The sequence below is a fragment of the Falco biarmicus genome, chromosome 6 (genome assembly GCF_023638135.1).
Source record: "Falco biarmicus isolate bFalBia1 chromosome 6, bFalBia1.pri, whole genome shotgun sequence".
In the NCBI taxonomy this organism is placed as follows: Eukaryota; Metazoa; Chordata; class Aves; order Falconiformes; family Falconidae; genus Falco; species Falco biarmicus.
In genome coordinates this window covers 36,263,252-36,289,038 of record NC_079293.1, presented here as the reverse complement: position 1 = coordinate 36,289,038, position 25,787 = coordinate 36,263,252, and positions in this window count along the sequence as shown.

Sequence of the window (25,787 nt, the reverse complement as noted above, 5' to 3'; positions counted from 1 at the left end):
TGATGACTGACAAAATGAGACTGCCTCATTAGGGCCTTCAGATGGAAACCTACAATTTCTTCCATCTTCTCTTCACTAGTAGGATTTCACCCTCTAACCAATTTATAGGTACTTTAATTTATGATATGCAGTCTGGACAGTATTCTCCTGCCCCAAAAAACTGCAAAGGTTTGTACATATTATGATCTTGCTAAAAGCTGTTCTGTGCAATGTCACTTCCTACATCTCAGCTACCAGGGAAACTGAGGGATGAAGCTCAGATATTGTCACCAGTGGTAAATGTCCTATCATATTTACCTTATGCCACCAGAGGTCCTATTTAAATCATTGTATATAAGTAGAGAAAAATATATTGATATGAGAAAGCTGATAAGAACCTAGCTGTTGGGAAAAAGGTTCTGGAATAATCATAAGCTGCACATTAATGGATGAGCAGTATATGAATATGGTTTTTTGGAGCTCTACCTCTATGTATTCACTAGAAGATTAACTGCTGTTAGCAGAAGAGCAGAATTTAATTGGTCTAATTGTGTAACCAAAATACCAAATCCTTTGTGTGTACTCTGCTCACTTTGAGACTACAGCTGCCATTGACCTGAACTGGGACAGAATTTCAACTGTTATTCTTAATATTTTTTTTTAATGGATATAAATTGGTCACTTCTGACATCAGTTGGCACAGAGGGTCTTTCTTGGTTAAAATGTAAATTTTAGTGAGTGGAATAATAATAGAAATGAGACCTTTGTCTCTTGAAATTAAAGTGCTTGTAAAGCTGAAGCTGCCAGCTTTGTATATTACAGCCTGAGGAGATAATATACTGAATCATTCATTTCCTTTTCCTATTCTTTTTGCTTTCTTCAAAAGCACGTTCTGTTTCAAGTAATTTCAGGCCAATAATGAATATAACACTGACTGACTCACTGTCATACAAGATCTGCTTTGGGATATACTTTATCAAGTTTTGTTTCTGTGCAGTCAGAATACTGAGAAAAATGGGAAAAAGTAACATACCACATGGTGAGCTTATGCTTCTTCTTGATGCTTTTAAACTATCAGGGTTTTGATGAGAAGCCCACCTGTGTATGCCTGGATTACTCCAGTTTTGTCTTCTATTCCTCACTACCTGCAGAAAGCATCTTTCTAATACTAAGGGTGCAGAAGAATTAATTCAATTTAATACTCAAATTACTTTCGCCATGATAGGAGGCTGTCTTGGCTCCAATACTATATTTTCATTAATATATTGCATGATGGAGTAGAAGATATTCTTGTTAGTTTTTTTCAGATGGCATTGTGCTGCTGGTGTGTTACAGGAGAGGCTTGCAAATTAAAATGGTACTGGCAAACCTGGGTGCAGTACTGAAAGATACATCTTGTTGAATAGAAGCAAAGCGCTGCACACAGGAAAAATAGATGTCACTGCCTAGGTAGAAGCGCTTCTTGGTAGCGGATCTGCATAAAATGAAAAAGGATTGAGGGCTTAAGGTGCATTTTCATATATTTTGAAGTTTTTTAAAAAAATGTAGAAGCTGAAATACAGCTTAGAAACAATCTGACATAATTCTTTGTCTCTACTCAAGTCTATTAAAATTTAGATGAGAGACTTTGTCCAGTTTGAACACTGAAGTTCAAACAAGAGTTGAGCCATCTGAACACAGTACAAGAGGGATCAGAAGCCTGCAGACATGACCAAAGAAGAAAGAAGGGATAAAAATAATGAGTTTTGTCTTAAGATGTTGCATTTGGTTTGCATGGCAAGGTTTTGGCAGCGTGGGATCTACAGGGGTGGTCTGCGAGAAGCTCCTGTCACCTGCTGAGGTGACCAGCTCCGGAGTAGGCACATTCCACAGCAGCGTGGGGGACCGGGGTGTGCAGGGTGTTCCAGGGCCAGGGAGATCCCAGAGGAGCACTGAGACCTGCCAGGGGCTGGCAGCTCGCTGGAGAGTGGTTGGCAAGGCATGAGGGGGGCAGGGGTAGCAAAGGGTGCCCTTGGGTTACTGCCAGCAGGGCGAGCAGCCAAGCAGTGGGACAGCAGCCAGGGCCTGGGACAGCAGCTGGTGGTTTGAAGTCCACACAGCCTGGCAACCGGCCAGCACTCTGTGACTATCTGCACAGGTCAAGGGCATTCATCCTACCCAACATCCATGGCAGAATGGCTGGCACTCATCCAAGAGCAAAGGCTGCAGCTCTGGCCGGGGGGGTCTCAACATCTACCCTGGTGGTGGCCAATACCCCTGCCCATACAGAGTCACTGAGGGGAGAGGCTGCAGTGCAGGCCTCAGGCTGTGGGATGTGCCCAGACATTTCCCCTGGGACGGGGACAGGCAGCGGACCTGCCTGCAAAAGCTGGGCCCAGGTGAAGGACCTCCTGCAGCAGGTGGCTGAGCTGCAGGAGGTGGTGAGAAAGCTGCGTGGCATCAGGGAGGCTGAGAAGGGGTTGGATAGCTGGTTCCAAGCAGTCTGCAGCAGCCCCACAGCCATGGCCAAACTCACAGAAAGGAGGGAGGCCAGTAACACAGAGAATGGAAGCCTACAATAGCCAGGAGCTGCAGGAGTGTCTCAGCACGCTCCAAACTATCAAGCTGCAAAAAGGTCTTTTACCATCTCATGCCATCATATTCTTCATACCAGTCCCTCTGCTGCCTTCACCTCATCTCTCCTCACCCAGGGCACATGTTCTCTCTCTGCTTCTTCCTCATCTCTATGTTAGCTGCCCAACCACTTAACAGAACAGCCACAGCTGCACCTTGTCTACATCAGCCAACCCACAGTTGTATATTATCAATGTTAATTAACCCAGCTTCATTACTCTACACTTCCCCCTCCCCCCCCTTTTTTTTTCTCCTTTTTAACATTCCTCTACACATGAGGAAGAGACTTCCCCTGAAGCCGGAGTGCCCTTGCAGAACTGCTTCACCACTCTGCAGACTGTTGAGGAAAGACCTGTCATGTCAGGAGAGATGCTGGGGCTGAGCAGGGCAGCCTGGTCTGCTCCCCGTGTAACAACCAGCACAACTAAGAAAAAGCGACGGGTGACAGCAGAAGGCGACTCTCCTCTGAGAGGTACGGAGGCACCCATGTGCCGGCCTGACGCACTCCCTAGGGAGGTGTGCTGCTCACCGGGGGCTTGTATCAGGGAAGTCACCAAGTCTAGTGGAAGGTGTCTCTGCCCACGGCAGGGGAGCTGGAACTAGATTATCTTTAAGGTCCATTCCAGCCTAAACCATGATTCTATGATTCTAAGTTGCTAGAAACTTTCCCTATGTCTGATCCTATCCAGGAAAAGGAGAGGGATTACAAGATCCATTCAGATCCCTTCTAGTCCCATTGATCTAAGACTTCAGGTTCAGCTATAAACAATAAACTGTGAACAATCTTATTTGATAAAATGCAGTTTTAAAATTTTCTGTTTACAATCTAAATCTGTTCAGACAGCTATGACACTATGGATGAGTTTAACATGAACATTTCCTGTATTAGATTTTTTCCATGTAAGAAATATAGTTTCATAAACTGGAAAACACTCACTAATACTATGGTAGCAGATCTCAGATTTGCATGAAATATTAGTACTCCAGATTTTGTGATGCCTTTGAAACTGAACAATTGTTGTTAAAAATTCTATAGAAGCTCAGCAGACTTTTTTAAGTAACTGTGACTTGATTCTCTAATGGACCCAGCGCTTGAGAGGAAATGGGCTTTAGACTGAGACGTAAATGTTTTCCTGAGACTTAACAGTTATTTTATTGAAACTGCCAATAAAAGCAAGCAGTTAATAGAGAATTATGTGAAATGACACAGTGAAGGGCTTTTTATGAAATTTTTGCAAACTGAAAATAGTGTATTTTAGTCAGTTGAAGCTGATCATAAATTGAATTTTAGCTTATTTGGCACATACAACTTGACCTTGCAGAAGAGATTAAATCTGTGTCTTTTAAAAGGAGTGTTTTCTGAATTATAGAGAAAAGTATGTAAAATCAGTTAATAAATCTGGGTAAGTTTCCCATAGGAATATGCTAAAAAAAAAATCAGGAGTGTATCAAAAAGATCCCATGAATGTTTAAGCAATCTGAATTGACTATGGATCTTTTAAGACACAAAATGATAACACCAATTTTTATGCAAATGCACCACCTGAATGAAATCATATCATTCCGAATTAAAACACACAGGGGTTTACAATGGAATTTATTTTATTTCAGAGATTCAGCAGATTCCTTTGCACATTATGCTTAAACCTTTGCTTGAGGGAGAACCTGGAATATACCTGTGCCTATGTTGAACATTTATCACTTATGGGAGAACTATAAAAAGCAATAATATTAAACATACTGTAATACTTTTCCTTTTGTTTTCAATGTCATTTTGTAGAAGAATCAGTGGAATTCTTAACTTTTATTAAATCCCTAGGAGGCTTCCATGATGTGAAAGGTGAGGAAGGAATTCACATGGTTCTGGGAGTCACGGCAGTACAGATCTCAATGCAAAGCCTGGATTGCCTATATGGGGGAATACTGGGTAGAGGTATAGAGTTTACACTAGACTGGCCATCTGGTTTAGGCATAATCTAGGCATGTCTGCAAAGGAAGGTCAGTCTTTCAGAGTAAAACGCACCACAATGTTTACACCTTAAAACAACAGAGGAGAGCTAGTGCAGATTATGAAGACCAATTAATTGGTGAAGTCAGTGTAAGTGGCAGTTTTCTTTAGGTGGATAAGGACCAGTTCATTGCATACTCTACTGATGTACAAGATGTAATTCATTTTGTTGGACATTCTGTGCTTGGCCAAGCTCAGGAAAAAGCAATACTGGACGTCGAGATTAATTTGCATGTGTATATCCAATTAGAGATTTCCAGTGTTATCCCTATGTTTTGAGAACAACAGATGCGCTTCACTGACATGATTACTAAGTGGACTTAAGTTGTTCTTAGAAGCTGGGTGGAACTGATGAGGAATACAGAGAAAAGAAAATAATGACTTTCAAATTAAATTCTTACATAATAATCCATATATTCTGACTTTAGTAAAATTCCAGCAGAGTGATTAGGGTGCAAGGGTCTACATATGTTTGGCACTACTGGATCTACAAGGAGTAGACGACCATGTTTTTTAGAGCGAGGGAAATATATAGGGGAACATAGTTCAGTTATCATAGGTAAGAGCATAAACTAGGAATGATACCTGCAACTGATTTGGAAGAAAGTTTGACAGGCTGTGTATTAAAACTTTCCCTTGGATTTAAAAAAAGGTAAATGCTATTGTTTGACTTGTGAGCATTTTTGTGCATTTCAGAGCATGATTGCAGGCAAAAATGTGTCCTGTTTTGATTCATACTTGTCACATGATTTGTTCTTATAAAAACATTTCCAATTTACATGCACAACTGATGTGAAATAGCAGCCATGAGCAGATTTAGAAAGCAATCTCTGAAAATTCAGCCAACTAGATTTGCCCTGGAGTGTTATTGAGAATGAAATGAGAACCCCACAAAAAGTTACAGCCTTATAAAATATAGTGGACTTTATTACATATTTATGAGCTATAGTGTCAATATAGCACTGTTATGAAGTTCAAATGATGCAAACATTCTTAGGGTTTGACCCTGCCAACATTGCCTCGATATTGTGCTAGTAATTCTAATCATGTACTTGTGTATGTGCAGGTTTAGATCTTTGATCCTTATTTTATGGTCTTGTTAGTCACTAGGTAAGAGCAAAGACACATGTGAAGGGAAGAAATTTAGCAGGTATAGTGTTAGTCCAAAGGTGTACTGCACTGGAAAGTTTGAGGAAAATTGGTTCAGCTATTTTTGAGTTAGCCAAGTGTTTTTCAGTTGTTAAGAAAATTGTTTCAGCTATTTCATGCTTGGGTAACTCAGTCTTGTTTAAAAATATCAGACCTGGTGTGCATGTAGTCTTGCAGTAGAAATGCGTATTCTGCTTTGTGGGAAGGAAGTTACCTTTGAAATATTAGCTGTAATAATCATAAAACATTCAGGAAGAGGGTATTATTCCCTCTATCTTCCTCTGGAATTGTACCGCAGCATCACCTGCTGCCTCTGAGCTTTGCCTATTTGAAGGTTACCTACAGCTTCAGAGGAGTCTACCAATATTTCCTGTGAGCAAATGCAGATTAGTGGAGGACAGATTTCAAAGGTGGGGCTGAAAATTTTTATTTGGCCTGATTTAATATGCCATGAAAGGTAGGTGTTGCTGCACCTGATGTATTTATGAAGTTAAGAGTTGCACCTAATACTGCAGTGCATGGGGAACTACATTGTCTTTTGGACAGTAAGACAGTTCTTAAAGGTCTGAAAGAAGCCTCAAATCTGCAATACTGACTGAAGAACCACAATGCTCTACAGTTCAGGAGAGAAGAAAGCTTTTTTTTTACAGTGTCACTTTCTTGCTGGAAGGGCTTTCTCTCATTTTTCTTTTTTCTTTTTTTTTTTTCTTTTTTTTTTTTTTCTTTTTTTCTGTGCTTGAATATATCTTCTGGGTTGTAGAGTGTTAACACTATATGTAAATTTTTTTGCTTTACCTGAATACATTTATACATTAAGTATTTTTTATTGATAGTGTATTTGAGAGTATATTTTTTCATTTATACATTTTTATTGGCAGCTACTGCCTTGCAAAACAATTATATTATGGGCTAAAAACGTGCATGCTGTGCTAAGCCAGAGGTTACTTTGCTCAGAACGTATGCGGGAGGTTTGATAGCATTCTTTTGCTTTCTTGGGCTATGCATGCAAATGAGTTTAGGTATTCTAGTGATGGAAATATTTACTGAAATCCTCCTCTTAGAAAGGAAGTTAAAGAGAAACAATACATTTATGCAAGGAGAAGGTCAGTTCTAACCCTCGCTACTCAAGAAATACATTTAGGTTTATCATAGCAATGTCTCCACACAGAAAAGAAAGGTAAGAAGAGGCCAAATCTATTTGCTATTTCCCCCTATTGATCACCCAGCCTCTAGGTATTTAAGTTAATGTAATTTCTTGAGCTCAGTATGATTTGTCTATTTAGAAACTCTTAGTGGAGCCTTCCCTTGGACCCACATACATACAACTAAGAAATTTTGGGCAATTTCAAAGCAGGTGATACCTCTGGGAATAACTATGTCTATCTGTTGGCTTTGAACACATTTCCAGCAGGTTTCATCGGGTGATTCCCAGCTCTTCAAACAGCAGTTTCTTGCTGGTAGATAGTCTGTTCCAGTCTACCCTCCCAGGACTAATAACAATTTTGTAAACATATAAGAAGAAATTACTATTTATCAGAACTACATTGTGAGTTAAAAATTGGTATATAAGTTGTGTTCACAAAATGAAACTTTTTATAACTACAGATGCACAAACTTAATAGTTTGTATTTTGTGCATATGGTGAGTGATACTGTAGTGCTATGTTCTGATTAATATGTCTGGGGAAAGAAGGAGTGCTGTAGTAACTGTAAGAGGTAAACTTTAGTCTTTCGGTTTCATGCACATTTGACCCTCATTTAGGGCCAGCGGTACAACTTATACTCAATAAAGTACTTATTTGTATATGTACCATGTATAACTTCAGTGAAACTTTGTATAGGAGTAGATACCTACCACCTTGGGTCTGGTTTTTTCTGTATTGCACTGCCTACAGTGTTAATCCAATACAATTCTTTTCCAGCATTCCACATTTCCCAACAGGACATAGAACAAAACCAAGGTTTTGGAAACTCTGGGTAGTTTCCACACCATCTTTGGTGCACTACATACCATCTGTCTCAGGCATCTAATTTAAGTGACCAGTGTCTCTGAGCTGTTGTTCAGTGGAGGGGTTTGGTCCCTTTCCAGAGGGTCTGTTGCTTAGGCAGCCGAAGTATGTGCTCTAGCGTATTATGCTAAGAAGAATACCCTTTCAGTCAACTATTTTGGGAGGCAAGAGTGGCTATCCACACATAAAATAAGTGGTGTGAAAACCTGCTGTTATCTAATGAAAATCTTGAGGAGTATGGCAGAAGTATGGCTTGGGGTTAGAGGCCCTGTAGCCTCCTGTCCTGAACAGAAGGTCTAGGACCAACACCAGGAGGACATGCCCATGGCTTCATGGATTGGCAGCGCCTCTTGAATCCTCACAGTTGATTCAAGGAACTGTCCACTCACTTGCTTAAAAGAGATGAAACTTTTTGTGTGGGCTGCCCAAGGGAGGACAAATCTGACTCCCCTGTACAGAGAATGAATGAAAGGTGACATTAGTATATATGTGAACAGGTCATTCTCATTCTGCTGCACAGGAAGACATCTGCCTTTTTGTTTCTGAATGTCTCAAACTGAGTTGCTTTACTCATTTTAGAGAATATGAGAGTCCTTGAGCGGCCTTGTAATTTAAATGGTAGTAATCATGAAGGAAGATCCTAATCAGTGGGAGTAAATGGTATCAGACTGGCCTTAATCAGTATGGTGAGAGCTGGGCAAAGAAAAATAACAACAAAAACATTCAGCCTGAGATTAAACAATGTAGAGCTTGTTACAGCATTTTAAAATCAGCCGTGTGCACCCTCTAGTAAGAAACCTATCAAAACGCACTCTCCATGGCTGTTTTTTTCTCTTTTTCTGCCCACAGTGTAGTCCATATACAACCAATCTGTGTGGTTACAGACAGCTGAGAAAATTTAGTGCAATTTCAGCTTCAATGCTCAAATTGTTTTTCTATAGGCCAAGTAGTTTAAAGCAGCTTTACCTCTGGTCTCAGGTGTTGCTGAGGCAGCAAAGTCTGTGAGCCCCCACAAATCAGCAGGGAAAACTGCTGAAGCAAGAAAAATCTTTAATTGTGCATCCAAAAATACTAACAAAAAAATCAAACAAGCAGCATTTTTCCCAATTAAATGTTTCTGTGTTCCCATCAAGGAACACATATGAGTGTTTTTGAGATTTGTCACTGGTACCTGGCTTTTAGGATGGTTATCTTGGAGCTGTGTTGTGGTGAATCATTACCTGCTTATTGGAAATAACACTGGGGGGCATCTGGGACAGAGTGTGAAATTCCATATGAAAGGCATTTTTAATGTTAATGAAATACTTCAAATTTGTGTGGCCACTGAACAAAGCAGTAAACCAAAGCTGTTTTCTGGCACAGGGGTGTCCAGATCATAACTTGTCACCACAAGCTGTAATTGGCATCAGTGAAGAGGGCTGAAATGAATAAGAGAACTGAACGATGGTGGCAATTCCATAAATGGTCCGTAAAGAGTAGAGACTTGGAGGAAAGGTGAGACAAAGAGAAGGGTGTGTTGCACGTGCTGTCTCCAGTGCCCAAGCTGGCAGCAGAAATGGTGGAGATTTCAGTCTTGGCCAGCACTGTTGGTCCAGTTCTACAAGACAGCACTTTGGACATTGATATTCATTTTATGATATTTGTCAGCAGGATATCATGCTGGAGATGGTCACCTGCACCAGGGACTCTAGGTCAAGACTGGAGACAAGGAACTGGCTAGAAATCTGTTCCTTGGTCTTAAAAAACTTTCCTCTTAATGATGCATCAGGAAAAGAAACAAACTCCCTACTTCCTTCTCCTTCCACTCCCCTTCTCCCTCCCCCCCCTCCCCAATCCTTCTGCCCAAGCAGACGCACATGAAAAAAATGCTGAAACTAGTGTCACCTTTCCTGGTTGTTTTGGGATCATTCTTAACTTCTACAGGAGGTAGTAAGGTACAGGTCTGAAAGCCCTAATGAGGATTCTACCAGTGAACAGACCCCCAAGAAGATGTAACCCTTGTGTGGAAATGTTACCCACTAAACCTGTTTCAGGCAAAATATAGCGATATAATAAGCACCAGGGTGAACAGAACTAATTGTAGTAAGGTCATATAGATGAATTAGTGCATTCCCTGATGGCACAAAAACTCTTGAAAGTCTACTAAAAGACAATTAATTGAGTATTTAATTTATTGAAAGTATTTTTGAATAAGAGTATGTTTCTGAAGGTGGCAAAAGTGCTTTTAAAATACTTTGATATATTGATTGGTACAGTTAGTTTGTCACCTGCACATTGTTATTTAATGTTGTTGGCTCAGTTAATGTGTTTCCTGGATATGAATAACTAATGGTCTTGTATGGTGGTCATTATGTTATTTTAAGCTTAATAAATTGTTCAGACCCCTCAAAACTTTCATAGAGGTGTTTTTGTTATGTAAACGTAACAAAAATTAAGTACTGTCTAGCTGCTACTCAACCTTGGTATCACTGTAAGTGGATATCTGGTATGCATTTCAGAAGAAACAGTTTATTTTTTAGAGAAGAAGAGAGCTCCTGGGCAGCCAGAAGGGGAGGTTTGTCACCATCAAACGGTGTGGAAAGAGAGAAAAGAACTATTTGGTGATGGGGTGACACCAAGTCTAAGCTGTTCCATTCTGATTTTGCAGTTAAATCAGCTGGCTCACTTTCTGTATATGAGAACAAGGGAAGTTTTTAATGGTGAAATGAAGTGCTGGTATATAGTCAAACAGTTATAAACGGACCATGAATACATCTGGGTTGGAAATCAGAGAATGTTTTTTACCATCTGAAGAGTGGATGAAGAGTCTTGAGGGGTTTCAAGGTACATGTTACTCAGTTTGCTGCCTTGGACAGCAAGAAACCAGACTTGATGATCCTGGTTGTCCTTTCAATTCCATCTTGTGTTTGAAAGATTCACATCCAAAGTACTTATATGTGGTTTCACACAAACAGAAGACTGTTAAAAAGAAATTAAAGAGTGCATGAGATCTACAAGAATTTTAAATTTTGAACTGATTTACCAAAATGAAGCACAGAAGATGGGATTGAAGTCCCACAGTTTTTTTATTTGTCATGTGTCTAGATATCCACATCTAGCTAGCCTCCCAGTGATCCCTGAACAGTCACTGGTGTGAAATGGGAAATTTCAGGGTCTATCTAACCTGTTCTAGATGTCCACTTTAGGGAGACAGTAATCATGTCCTAGAAATGGCTATTTTTCTCCATTAGCTATAAAAGTAGCCTTGGATAACTGCAAGTTTTCATTTTGTAGAAGTCTAAACTATGATCAGACATAACTGATCCAGAATAATTTTGCCAATAAGGTTTGGTTCTATATCCTAGTGTTATGATGGATTTTTTTTATTTATTTCAATTCATTAAACAAGTATTGATAAATATTGAAGTAAAGATTTAGCGTAATTGAAGATAAAATGGTATTTAAGAGAGGCATTTTATTTATTCAGACTGAAGCTGTGACTTGGGTATCTTATCAGAATAGTTTCTTGTCTTTTCAGGTGCTTTATCTCTTTGCAAGAGGGGAAAAAAAATCTTTTTTGGTTATATGTATTTGAAACAAGACATATATCAACAAAGCAGTGAATGCTTCTTTAAAGTTCATATAAAAATTCTATTGCAGAGCAGTAAATGCCCTGCAATATTGAACAAAACACCTCAACCCATGTCTTCCTATCAAAGGTTCATCTTTGCAAGATAGGCTGATGATTGAACAGGTGGTGATGTGATAATGGATCAGCTGGGTCAACAAGATGAGGATTTACATGAAAAGCAAAAGTATGAAGAATTTGAGGTCAAAATTGCTTCTTATATGAGTCTGGTAGAAAATCACTTGAGCAATGATCATTCATCTATCAAGCATTTAGCAGCCACTCAGCTCAATGGAAAAAATTAAACTGATTGTATGTCAGGTGGAAAGGGTATAAACAAAGACAGAACAGAAATATCTGGGTATTTAAAAAATTCTGAACAGAAACCCTACTAAAAAAAAATGAAGACTTAAAAAACACCTTTGGTTGCCAAGAAATCTTTCAGCATGCGAAGGCCTTCAAGTATGTTACAGGGACACAAAAAATAGCTGCTAAAATTCTAATTTATGACTGATTCACTATAGGGATAGAACTTTCTTATTCCTTGTTGAACCAAAAGATCAATTCCTCTGGTTCCAGACAGTATATGCTGTTACAGGTTCTTCCTTATTTGTCTCAGTATCTGTATTGATTACATTTTCTATTCTATACATGCTCAATACACTATACACTGCTGTGAGAAGCAGGAATCACCCTTTGTGGTTTCCTTAGTATTTGCTGACATTCTGCTATTACAGCATAATACTGTAAGATTTTTGCATTCCTCAGGGGATCAGTTGAATTCTCCTGGTTCTCAGGAAGTACTGGAAATGGATTATTTACATTTCAGACATGTATACCTTGAGGGAGCATTGAAGTTGTCTGCTTCTCAACAGCTTTTCTGGCAGATTGAAGGGGACCAGTATGGAAAAATGTCCCCAAGGCTTTGGGGACTGCTGTTTGAAATAGCAACAGTAGTAGCTTATGGGATGGGCTTGCTATCATACTGCTCATTTTGGAAAGACACTTGACATCCAGGCCAATGTGGTGAGCAGATCAGCTAAGTGTTTGGTACCATCACCTGCATTTCATACACAGTAGCTGCTATTTGCTAAACAGTAGGGCAGGACTGTGAAAGAGGTACCAGGGAGAAATGTTACACCAGTCTACACAGGCTTTTATTTCAGTGAAGGTGGTGAAACATTTGTGATATGGCATTTTGTTTAATTTAGATAGTCCTCAATAGACTCACTAGTTCAGTTGTCATCTTGTGGAGTCGCAGTAGAAAAGCAACGTTTTTCATTTTCACCTGGACTGTTTTCCCATCATCACCGTTCATACCCCACACTTCTATTCTGACTCATAACATCTGTCTATCCCTCTACCCATCGTATCCCATGATATATTTTTCCTGTTTTATTAATCTTTCTGGGGCACACTTTATCTCCTGTCTGCCTTGTTTATGGTCTGTCCCTTGTTCTCATTGTCACAAGAACAAAATTCACATCCTCCTTCTTCTATGTCTTCTCATGCCAATGACTTCTGGCCACTGGTTTCTTCGCTTTGACTCACTCGCCTATCTCCATCCCCTCCTTCAGGAATATTTGCTCCACCACAGCTAAAATCACAGCCTGTCACAGCCACATCATGGTTTCCTCTTTCTGATCTTTGGACCTCCAACAGATCTGGATCCCTTCAAACAAAATGCTTCTAAAACTGCTCTTTTGCAGGTGATTTTCCTTCTCCTTAGGGCTGCTTTGTATCCATTCTCCACCCAGCCTGTATTTGTGCTTGGGATTGCCCTGACCTATGTGCAGGACCTTGCACTTGGCCCTGTTGAACTTCATGAGGTTTGCACATGACCACCTCTCAAGGCTGTCAGATCCCTCTGGATGACATCCCTTCCCTCCAGTGTGCCAACCACACCACTCAGCTTGGTGCTGTTGACAAACTTGCTGAGGGTGCACTTGATCTCAGTGTCCATGTCTCTAACAAAGATGTTGAATAGCACTGGTTCCAGTACAGAGCCCTGAGGAATGCTACTTGTCATCAATCTCCACTTGGACATCTAGCCATTGACTGCAACTCTTTGAATGGGACCACTCAGCCAAATCCTTATCCACTGAATAGTCCATCTGGCAAATCTATGTCTCTTCAGTTTAGAGACAAGGATGTTGTGCAGGAACAATAGCAGATGATCACTTTACAAACTGAATGATTTTACAAGTCATTCAATTATCATCAGAAAATACTAACGGAAAAGAGTTGGAGGGGAATACAGTAGGGCTGTGACAGCAGAACAATGTGGTCTTACATTTCTAAGTCTAGCATTTGCATTTAGCATGACTTTTTGAAGTGATGTTGAGTATCTGTTCAATAAATTAGCTTTTATTCATAATAAACATGTTAGAACCATTCGTAAGGTTCAGAGACCTAGTAAGAAAGTTGATTTCCTTGATTGAAACCAGAATCTTCTTGTTCCTCCTTACACCTCAGAAATATTGAAAGAAACCATGAAAATCTGTAAGCTAAATGAGGCAAGTATATTCTTTTTCTCTTTGTACAGCACTTTGACCAGTGATGTCTTGGTGTGTGACAGCAACACTTATAATAAGCATTAATAATAATTAGATGCTATTTTTATGGGTAACAAACTTACTTTATGTGATCTGTTTTCAATAATGATTTAAAGTTGTAACACTTGATACTTTTGCCAACTCTATGAAAAAAATTATTCAACTTATATTGAGAAATCAGTTGATTAAATTTTTTTTTTTAAAAGTGCTGTCAGATATGTTCCAGGCATGGACTGTTTGAAAGACAAGTAGCTTCTTAAAAGGAAATTCTGTTGCTAGGTAACCATAACCATAAAGTTTCAAGAGAAAGTATTTTTTATTTTAAATAAGAAATGTTGATTAATGAACTTGCTTAACAGGCAAAGAACAAAGCTATCACAGCTATCTCTATTATATCAAAGACCAGTTGAAGTATTCAACGGATATTTTAAGACGGAAGTATAAAGAAGAGGTCTTCAAAGGAAGTCTAGCCAAAGTTGGAGAACCAAGTAGTCCAGAGCATGCTGGTATAACAAAAGTGCCCAAGTATCTGTAGGGGATATTAAATCTCACATTTGAAGTTTTAAAATTATCTGTCAGCAATGAAAATTGGATCTACCTTGGGAAAGAGAGAAACTTACACCTGTATTTTCCAAACAGAAAGGTCTGAATGAAATGATGTCTTGAGGTTTCTTCTGGTCCTGCCCATCTGGGACGCTGCAGATTTCTGAAACTTCTGGTACTGCTCATCAGTGAAGGGTAAATACAGGGCTACAGTCTCTTGGGCTTTGATCCACTGTGGAAATTCCTAAGTGTGTCAGCACTACCTACGTACAAAGTTGGAAATGTTTAGAATACACATAAATAATTCCAGTCTCATAAAGTATTAGCTGGAGGTAACTGAGAGTCCAGTATTGATCTCCTTAGTTTCACTGAGTAGCACCTTAACCCACAAAATGACTACTGAAGTCTAAGAAGGTTTCTTTTGGAGAAAGCAGCACAAGTACAGGCATTAAAATCTGGCCCCACTGGCTCAATATTTATCTAGTTTTTTAATCCCACAGGTCTTGATCCAGTTTACAACTGCTGAAAATTGACTCAAGAGTAGACTAATTAATAAGTTCATAATAGTATCAAAGAGCAAGAAATCTTTAAAATGGCTCTTTCTGCAAGGAAATCAAACTGCTTTCTGAGAACTAGCAACATGAAACAAAATGCAGAGCTCTTCAAAGGGAGTTACAGTGCTTTCAGCTGTAAAACTTTGTGACTGTGTTTTCTGTTGATGTCCACACAGAAAAACTTCAGAAAACCATATTTGCAACAGGTAAACTTTGGTTTCTTGAACTACTGAAAGCTTCTGGTTAGGTAGAGGATATCCCAAAACAGAGGCAAAGGAAGACAAGATAGGTATTAGAAATACTGCAGATATTGCCACCTGTGCAAAGAGCAGGACATGCCAACTCAACTAGGAACATCCTGAAACACCAAGAAGAAAATGTTTCAACTATCAGACATGCTCAATAGCTTTTATTGATAAGGTTTTCTGGGAGGCATCTGCCTGGCAATTCACATCTATTTATGCTCTATCAGCTGAGTCAGTCAGGGTACAAACTTACAAATGAAGATGTGAAAGGCAACTGTGGGACTTGAGCAGCTCCCTGACACAGGCTGAGATGTGCCTGCTGAGGACAGCACTTGGAAATGTTTGGCTGAAAGCTGAGGACTGATTGCCTGTTAACTACAGACCTGTGCCATATTGCTTGTTAGCAGTTAGGATACAAAAGACCAGAAACGTTACAATTCTCCCCAAACTCTGAGGGGTACAAAGGACACGCTGCATATTACTGTCACCTTTGGCTAAGAAGGGAATACGTGTATATTTCTGCTAAAGTACAGCATATGTGTTGTTTGGAATGCTTGCATTTGAATATACATAATATCAGCAAGATGTGGAAGTCTGTTGTTAATAGCAAATTTACTGCTTAATAGTGTTTGTTTACTGTGTTTCAGACTGGTTCAAGGTTTTAGGGATGCCTTAAATATTTGCTTTACTGAAGCTAATATGTTCTTTTCTCAGAATTATTAACATGTCCTTATCAGAAATTTGCATGAACTAATCCTTTATAATGCTTTGAAAATTCCTGAATATATGAACGTCTGGCTTGTGATACTACAAAGAGTTAATATCAAATGCCAGACTACAGACAGTAAATCAGAATTTATGTATCTCTGACTATATAATGCTCTACATTCTGCTATATTTGTGTTATAAAATTTTTAGGCTTTGGTTTCTGGAAACCAATGAGAAAATTATGCTGTTCACTAAGTGAAAACAGAAAGGAGGTACAGGATTTTATCTTTGCTCCATTAAAAAAAAAAAAATGATGCAAGAAGTATAATTCTTCCTCTGACAGAGAGGCCTTGGTGCTTCATACAAGAATAGGATTGTGTTGATCCACAACAGATTTTTCAAAAAGGACAACTAGACATCCAAATGCTTATTAACCCTGTGTAAAAGAAGCTTAACAACTTCAACCAATTGTTTCCCACAAGGTGAAAAACACCCAAAGAAGTTGGGAATAAGAGCTAAATCAGATTGCTGACTGATAAGGATCCTTCCCAAGGCTAATAACAAAGGCTTACCACAGACAAGCATCGGATTAAGCATTTTAAGCCTCTATCAGCTAGCACCATTGAATTTGGCAGGGTAATTCTGCAGTCCGTAGCTGTTTGGGTAGCTATCAAAAATAGTGATGCAGAAAGCACAAAGACTTGGAAGGTGTTTGGGGTGTTTGCTTCTGCATTGTGAGTAAGTGAGGTTTGGTCTTTGTAGAAGGGGTTGCTCAGGGTGGAGAAAAAAAATCCACTGGTTAAAGTACTAGAGAAGAACATGAAGAGCAGGAGAGGAGGAGGAGGATTGGCACAGCTTGAGAGTAAGAACGGGGAGAGCCATTTCCCTTCATGACTTCTTGGCTGTACTGTGTGTTTAGCTCCCATTTGGGGGGTTAATGGGTGCCTACATAAAATACCTTTGAGAATGATCTGCACTGACTGTTTGAAAGCTAATTTTTTACTTTATAGCTGCATGTTAGCTGCTGCACAGTGGCTGCATTGCTCTGGGCTCTGTCAGGCAGCTGTTTGTGTAGTAAAGCAGAATACGTACTATAAAAACTTGCTTTTCACAACACACTCAAAGGAAATGGAGTTTTCGATAGACTTACATGATACATCTTCATTTTGGCTTCATTATTTAAGAGACATTTTGCACGACTTGTAGCTTCTATGTGATAGCACTTTTCAAACCCAGTTATACTGAGTAGAAATAATCTACAATGAAGGTGATATAAAAATGATTGACTATGACTGGCTTCTCTTTTAAAAGAACCAGATATTTTGATAGCCAATAAAAGAGGAAAAAAGGAAGTTATTGGCCCTGTACTTTTCTGCATGACCTCTGTCTGAAGACCATCACCTTCATTCTAATAGTCTGATTTGTGTTTTGAATAAATTATTCAATAATTTCAAGCAGAAAAAGCTCTCTGTCTCTTTTGGAGTGTGACTTCTTTTTTCCACCCAACTGAGTTGCAACTAAATGCTTCACTGTGCTCCAAACCAACTTTGCAATTTACTTCTGAATCTCTAATGCTCTCACCACACGTAACGGCTCTCAGTGGCAACAGAGGTGGTCCTGCAGCTCACAGTCTTCTGCTTCCTTTCTTAAGTCAGTGACAGATAAAAAGGAGGAGAGTAAAAAAGTTATTCAGAGGTGAGAGAAGGGCAGTGTAGATTAAGAAATAAAATGCTCACAAAGCAAATCCTGCAGCCCCAGTTAATTGAATAGTTAAAATATCTCGGCTTCCATTTGTAAGTCCCAAAATATAGCCTTTTGTGATGGCTTTATTTTTTGCTTCTACAGACTTGTGCTAAGCTTGCAAGTCTGGCAAGCTGCTAGACAGTTCTGAAAATAAGTGAGCTCTGCTCACCCTATGGATTTTTCCAAGATACCTCCAACTTGCAGTTTTATTCTGCATATAAACCTTAAGTGCAATGGGGCTGAAGTTGGTATCTTAGACCTTTCAGATTTTCCTGTGTCGAGGAACACAATAAAGAAGATATCTGCCTACGCTGGTACCCGATTTGTCTCCTGTCTGTCACTTGTAAAGCAGCAATGGTGGAATAGTGCCTTTCTCCTGAGAAATTCTCTGGGTTCCTTCCCTGTGGGAAATAACACAGTATTGTGATGCAGATTTTCTGCTAAATCTCTCAAATCCCTCACTGTGGGGATTTCTCTTTTCAGTCCTCTATCCTGTCTGTAGAGCACTCACATTCAATACAGAAGGCTTATCACTTCCTTTTTAGAACTATAAGAACCAACATCACAGCCTGCAAAAACCCACCTGGTGAGCAAGATCTCATTTATTCGATTTTTGAATCTCACTGAGGACTGCTCTAGAGAGGAAGAGCCTCTGATAAGTTATTTGCTCTTTCCTTTAAAATATGCCTGCCTCAACCAAGTTTCAAAAGACTCCTGTTTCTATGCACCAGCAGATAGACCGTAATTATATTTGTTGTTAAATAGATAACTGTGATGTCCGATATTTAATTAGTACCACCTGTCTGACTGGATATGTGCCTGACTGCAACTGTAAATTATGTCAGTGCCTTTCAGACATAAAGGAGGGAAAACCAGGCATAGCTGTTAGGGGAACACAGATTCACGTGCTGACTCTGGTTTGAAAGGCAGATTCACACTGCTCAAATTAACACCTGACCATAGCATGTGAAATTTGCCATCCATGGGATGCACTGAAATTTTACATCTATGACCTGTGCTTTGTACTCTGTTTCACCCCGACTGTGATGCTGCAAAGGTATATGCACAGATTTCGGTGTTCAGAAGTGCTCGTGAATCCACATTTCAGACAGAGGCAAAAGATATCGTGGAGGTGTATATTGGGCTTGCATTACAAGAAGCCCTGCCTCACTCTGCTGACGTAAATAGGCTCACACATGATTGGGATGTATTTCATCTTACATGGATGTGTTCTTATGGAGGATATTCCACTTACAGCAGATCAGAATTGAGAGTTATGTTGCTGAGTTCGCCACTGTTAGGTCATTTTATTTTTCCTTTCTAGTATTTACCTGTCCTTTCTTTTTGCAGAGTTACAAAAATAAACTTGCATAGCTGTGAAAACAAAACTGCAAGAGCCTGAGTGTTGTGAGGCGTTGCAATAATATGATAGTTAACAATGTAAGCACTTCAGTTAAATCCAGCTAAAAATATACCAATAAATAACTGCATTTATATCCTTTCATACCCAGGGAATAAATTAATATTTTTTGTTACGATAAGCCCTGGTTTTGACTGAAAGAAAAAGCATAGGCATGAATACTGAACTGAACACAAAATGGCTGATTGTTAATGAACACAGAAAATTTTACTAATAGCCAACAACAGGATATATACTTCATAGTGTAATTATCCCAGTTCCAGTTTGACCTAGATGCTAGACACAAGAATGTCAATGACTTCTTTGCAGACCACAAATGACCAGGATTTAGACCTTATAATTCACCAGGTGAGCAACAGTGATGTGAAGGGCTCATAATGTGACAGAGCCCTGATTCAGCAGAGACCTGGGATGTTTCCTGATAAATTACTGTCATTTGCTAATATCTGTGCAACAGAGTCCACTGCAGCAATGCTTCAGCTCCACTTGGTACATGCTGCAGGTTAAAAAGAAAAGTAATCTGCCAGCAGCAATAACACTGTCATAAATCTGGCAGTCCTAAGTCTTGTTTTCTGCCTTTTAATTTAGCCAAATCATTACTTTTAACACTTACAAGAGTACTAATATACTATGTTATTATGGGTGGGTCTGTATTTAAATAAGCCCAGATAGCAGGAGAGCAGTGTTTTAATGTTGATTAGGGCCTGAATCCATTTTCAGGCACTTAAGCAAGGTTTCTTATGTCAGAAGCTATGTATTTTTTGCTCAACTTTATTTCCTCTCCCCTTTCTAATCAGGCATGTTAAGTTTTCATTGTTTATTATTATTATCATCATCATCCATGATCTCCACAACAGGGCTAAAAACACTTTCAGAGAAATTGTGACTAAATTTTGGATATGAGAACTGAGAGGGGAATGCAGAGGGAGACACTATTGTTTTAATTGTAATGTCTTCAGTCTAGCTTCACTTTTACATTGAAGACTGTTAGAAAACTCCCTTTGACAGTTTATACTATCTGTGTGGTCAAGCCTTTTCTAACAGCGAGGGGAGATAACTGTTTAGCTACTTGACCTTCCTGGCAATGGTCTGGTAGAAGATTATAATAATCTTTCAGCCTCCAACAGTGATAAACTAGTATCCAAGCAGTGTTTTGCACTGTAATATTTCTGAATGAACTGTGACTAAAATTTATCTAGGAGAGAAACTAACATATTTCTAGTCTAAACAAAAATGTACTCAGCTGCAATGAATATGTAATAATAATTTATTTTCAAAACAAAGGGCCTTTTTTCCGTCAGTTGCTCTAGAACCGATTTTAGAGAAATAATTGACGCGGGAAGAGGCCACCAGAGGTAAGGCACTGAGGCAGGTTAATCTTGTTTGCTCACAGCAGTGTAGAATTCAAGCATTCAGCTCCAAACACAACATAAATACCCATTACTTGTATTTACAAACCACTTTTGTACCTATTTCTTCATTTACTACTTCACAAGTGCTTCTAACACCCAAAAGTCTATTTTACTTTTTTTAAAAATTTATTAATGTGTGCGTGTGCACATGTTGGAAGCTTAAGGATGTCCATGCACTGTAACTTTGTGATAGTGTGAATATTATTTCAAAAGGAATAAAGAGCTACTTCCACTTAAAAATATCTTCATTTATTCTTAAATCCTGCTTAGTTGTAATACTTTTCTAGTGTGCCAACAGGTGCCCCTCTGCTGAAATGTTAATTATGAATTTATTCCATGAAAATAAGAACCTCAGACTAAGAAAATTATGAAGAATTTGAATACGTGCAAGACTCCATCATGAATAGAGCAGCCTTGTGAATAAGATTTTCTCCATGAATGACATGCTGGAATACTTGGCTTTCATTTGCTTGAGTTTAAATATAATTAAGGCAGCGCAAAAAGTTATGATCTCTCTCTCTTTCATTAACTTAAACTTTGACTGAATTAATTTTTCTGATCTTAAAAGAACATATTTATTGATACATGTACAGCCTGATTCAAAGCTCTCTGAAATCTGAAGGACTTCTGTGAACTGCAGTGAGGTCTGGAGGAGTGTAGCTGACATAAACCTGCAAGATAGGGAACCCCTTGAAGACTGCCGTAAATTCTCAGAGACCATTGTCCCTAGCGATGGTTCAGTTTAGACAATTTGAACAATTTAGGCAGCCTAAGCATTGTTTAGAAGGTGACCTGCACATTTCATACCAATTCTCTCTCTTCTCTTTTACATTTGTAAACTTAACAAATCATATCCAATATCTTATTCTTGAAATTCTCATGCCCTCGCAGGTAGTATTAGAAACCTTGGAAAGGGCTAAAGCTTGGAATCCTGGAAATACAGAATTGGAAATGGCTTTTTGGTCTTCAAATGCAACCCCTTGACATTATAGACATGGTGTCATATGTTTACTTTCATAAACGTTTCAGTATATTAATAGTAGTTAGACTTTTTCTCCTTGTACCTTACCTGGAAGGTGATTTCAGTATCTCCCTTGCTCTGTATCTTACTGCATTAACAGCTGTTGCAGTTTGAGTCCAAATCAGTTTGCCTCACATAGGGCACCAATTGTCACAGCACAAACAAACTATCAAGTGGCAAAAGGCTTTACCGTTGGTCAGATTCTACTGTCCATGCTACTTCTCCATCCTCCAGAGGCCGGACCACACTGCTTCTTGTCTCTGCTATGTCTAGGTTCTTCCTCCTCTGGACTCCTCCTCCATCCAACCTCTCTCTCCCACACTCCTCAGGGCTATTTAACCACTTAGCAGGAACGAGCTACAGCTGCATATTATCAATGTTAATCAACCCACTGCCTTCATTCCTCTACAATTCCCCCTTTTTGTTTTTATCCAAAAAGGCCATGTTTAACATCCATTGTGAGGCCCCTGTAAAGTTACACTAGGACATCCAAACAACAGTGTGCTCAATTTATTGCTGTGGTGACATCCAATCCAGTGCTTCTTGTAGTTCAGGCTGTGAGTTAGCTGCGTAAGCCTGGAGTTGTTGTGGGGGATTCACACGATTCCGTGTGTTCCTCCCCCCATTCCCTGCCCTCTGTTGCCACCTGTAAATAACTATCTTTGATTTACATTGTTTTGCAAAATGCCCCAATCTGTTACATTGAAGGCATACTAAAACAGAGGCATCAGCTCTTCCTGGCTTCGATCTCTTTGAACAGTCCTTCTTAAGTGACCTTCTTGCCCATATTTGTAACAGCAACAGGTGACCCTAACTGTGTCAGCACAGGTTTTTGCCAGATGCTCAATTTGGAAGGCAGTGGTTCCTACCTTCCCGAACACATCCATTAATTCTACTAAGGTGGGACTGTGCAGGCATGGTGAATCAATAACCTTCCTACAATCATAATTTACATTGTCCTTAGCTAACTGGAGTAACAATTCTTCCTTAGCTGCCCCATTTTGTATTTGCTTGTCCAAGGCATCTCTCAACCTATCCAGGAACGACACATATCCTTCATTTGGACTTGTTTTATTGTGGTCCATGGTTGTTGTGAAGCATCAGGATCTGGGATCTGCAATAAATCTTGGAGAGCTAACTCTTTTCCCTGCTGCAGAACTAAAGGATGTAAGTGAGCTTGTAACTGAGGAGAGTTAACTGGAGTCTCCCCCATCAATTGTGGAATCCTTGCCCCAAAACATGGGTCATCCTGCAGGTATTCTAAATATCATCAGTGATTGCTTGTTTGCCAAGCACCTCCAATTTGACTCAAAAAGTAACATTTGCATAGTCATCAAAATAACTTGTGCAATTGCACAGCAACCATGAGCAGTAAGCTCTACTGTGAAGACTATGTAACAACGATTGAGCATAGGGAGAGCCTACTCCGTGCCACATACAGGATGCTCTTAACTCTTTTATCATCCCCCAGGTGAAAGGCTCCCACTCGGGGGGAGCACTACCATCCCCTTGAAGCACTGGGCAGGTTAACACCCCACCCCCCATAGCAGTTATGGCATTGATATCCCCTTCTGCAAGCACATGCTCCCGCATCTTTCTCCAGAATCTGGCAGGATCTGGTCCCAGTGCTTTAACTTGGAACAGTTGTTGAACATGACCTGAGGTCTCCTACAATAAATCTGAGGTGGCTTGGGATCACAGGCAGGCAATGGGGCAACAGTTGGGTCCCCCTACCACCCAGAAGGGAAACAGCTTACAGTGGACAGCAAATATTGCAACACATTCATATCAATTAGTCATCAACAGCTCACCTCTCACAGTGTCTGCTACATGATCTGGATTGCAGGCTCTCACCACCTGTCTCAGCTATATTAGGCACCATCATCACTGCTTGTTACCCCCAGTCTCATATAAACTTCAAATATCCAAATCAGTTTGCCCCACATTGGGTGCTATTTGTTGCAGTTTGAGTCCAAATCAGTTTGCCTCACACAGGGCAGCAATTATCACAGCACAAACAAACAGCAAAAGGCTTAACTGTTGGTCAGATTCTACTGTCCATGCTGTTTCTACATTCTCCAAAGGCCAGACTACACTACTCTTTGCCTCTGCTACATCCAGATTCCAAACTCTCCAAGATTGTCTCTCTCTCTCATCCTCCTTGGAGCTATTTAACCACTTAGCAGGAGCGAGCTACAGCTGCACATCATCCATGTCAACCAACCCACTGCCTTCAAGGCAAGGCCACAGCTGCATGTTATCAGTGCTGATCACCCCACTGCCTTCATTCCCCTACAAATAGCCAGTTTATGACCCTTTATTACTGTGTAAATACTCTCCTTGAGTTTAAATAACTATTTTCTTTCCCTATGTTTGTACATGAGTTTATGTATAGGCACTAGGCACATTCCTTTGGGTTACAAGGTGAATTCTTATTTGGTAAGCTCTCAGTTCACCTCTTTATCCTAGTGACCCTTCTCTATGCCTATTCCAATTGCATATCTCCTTTAAAAAGAAATGGCTCAAACTGTACATGCTATTACAAATTAAGTTTCATCAGGGCTTAGTATAGTGGAATTAATGCCTTTCTATCTCAGCTGGAAACACCTTAGCTGATGTATTGCAGGATGGTGTTTGAGGGTTTTTCCACGCTTGCCATCCCTCACTAGCTCACAGTCATCCTGTGATCAGCTTGCACATCTATCTGTGTCTCTCTCTTCCCAGTCACTTGTAACTGACAAGTTCCTAGTCAACAGCAGAAATTCTCATTCACAGTCCCCAATGACCTTCCTCTTTTTATTATTAATTTAATTTAATTATGCTTACTCCCATCCTCAGTTCTTTTTGTGAAATACCCTAATCCTCTTCAGTATTGACAATGCCTTTTAGCTTTTCATCTTAAAAATACTTTTTTTTTTTTTTTAAGCCAAGGTTATTTATGCAAAAGTTAACAAGATTGGTCCAAGGCCAACCATTTGTTTACCCCTCATCAGACTAGATTATTCTCTTTCAATATTCCTTTACTAGCCAATTTTTTACTCATCTCACAGTTATAGAATTAATTACTATTTTCCTAACCATTATTAACACTTCTTCAAATGACATTGTATTTACTGTATTTGTCACATTTACATGACATCAGTATTTTACTGAACTCCAAATGGATTAAAGCTAATGCCTCTTCTTTGTTTAGGTTACCAAGACAAAGCAGCATAGGTGACCTAGACTGGCTAGGTATTTGTTGAATACAAGTCGCACGTCACCTTATTTTTTTACAACTTAAATTATACTAGCCTTGAAAATATGGCTTTGAGATCAAGTTGGATACCATGTTCACTAAACTTGGTGGTCCCACATCTGGTGTTGTGTAAGCATTAAATATATTCATTACAGAACTCAGGTGTCATATGCCACTACTTTCAGACTTTTTGTGTGTCAAAAGTAATTCAGCACACAAACACCCAATTAGTTCAACACCTCTCTTGAGATACTAAAGTAAAAACAAGGGCTTGAAAAGAAGCATTACTATAGGACCTAAAGCATTTTTGAAGTAAAGGACAGAAATAAAACTTTGGAAAATATTTCTATACTATAACAGCAAGAGTTAATTTCTCAGGGCATTGGTAATAATGATTGTACATAAGCGTTTATTCTTTGGAAGCAATCTGTGTATGCTTTTTGATAGGAGCTGGGCATCCTTTATTGCCAACATTGAACAGGATTGGACCAATAGTGAATAAAGTGTAATTTTACTAAGGTAATTATTTCTGCCAAGGCTCCTTAACCATTGCTTAAACTCAGCATTTTTCTTGCACAGAAATTGTTTTTGTAGTGGAAAATATCTAGAAAGGTTGATATTACAAAGGAAAGCAGTGAACATTGAATCATTTCAGCATGATAAAACTAGGTCAGAATTCTGTCTTTAATGTGTTTAATTTCAGACAGCTTTCCAAATTAAAGGTGATCATACATTCCCGGAGTGTTATTATTCCTGACTGTCCTGGAATATACAGTGTCTCTTTGACAGTTGTACAGCTGAAATTCATTGTTATTGGTTCCATTTTTTAATTTGCAAATGCAATTTTAAAACCCTTGAAAAATGATACAGCAAAATTTCAATACCTGAAGAAACAATAGGATATGGAATGGCAAATACTTTGCAATAAATCAGACTGCATAGACACAGGGGGAAGAAAAGACTCTCATTGGCATTAATTCGTCT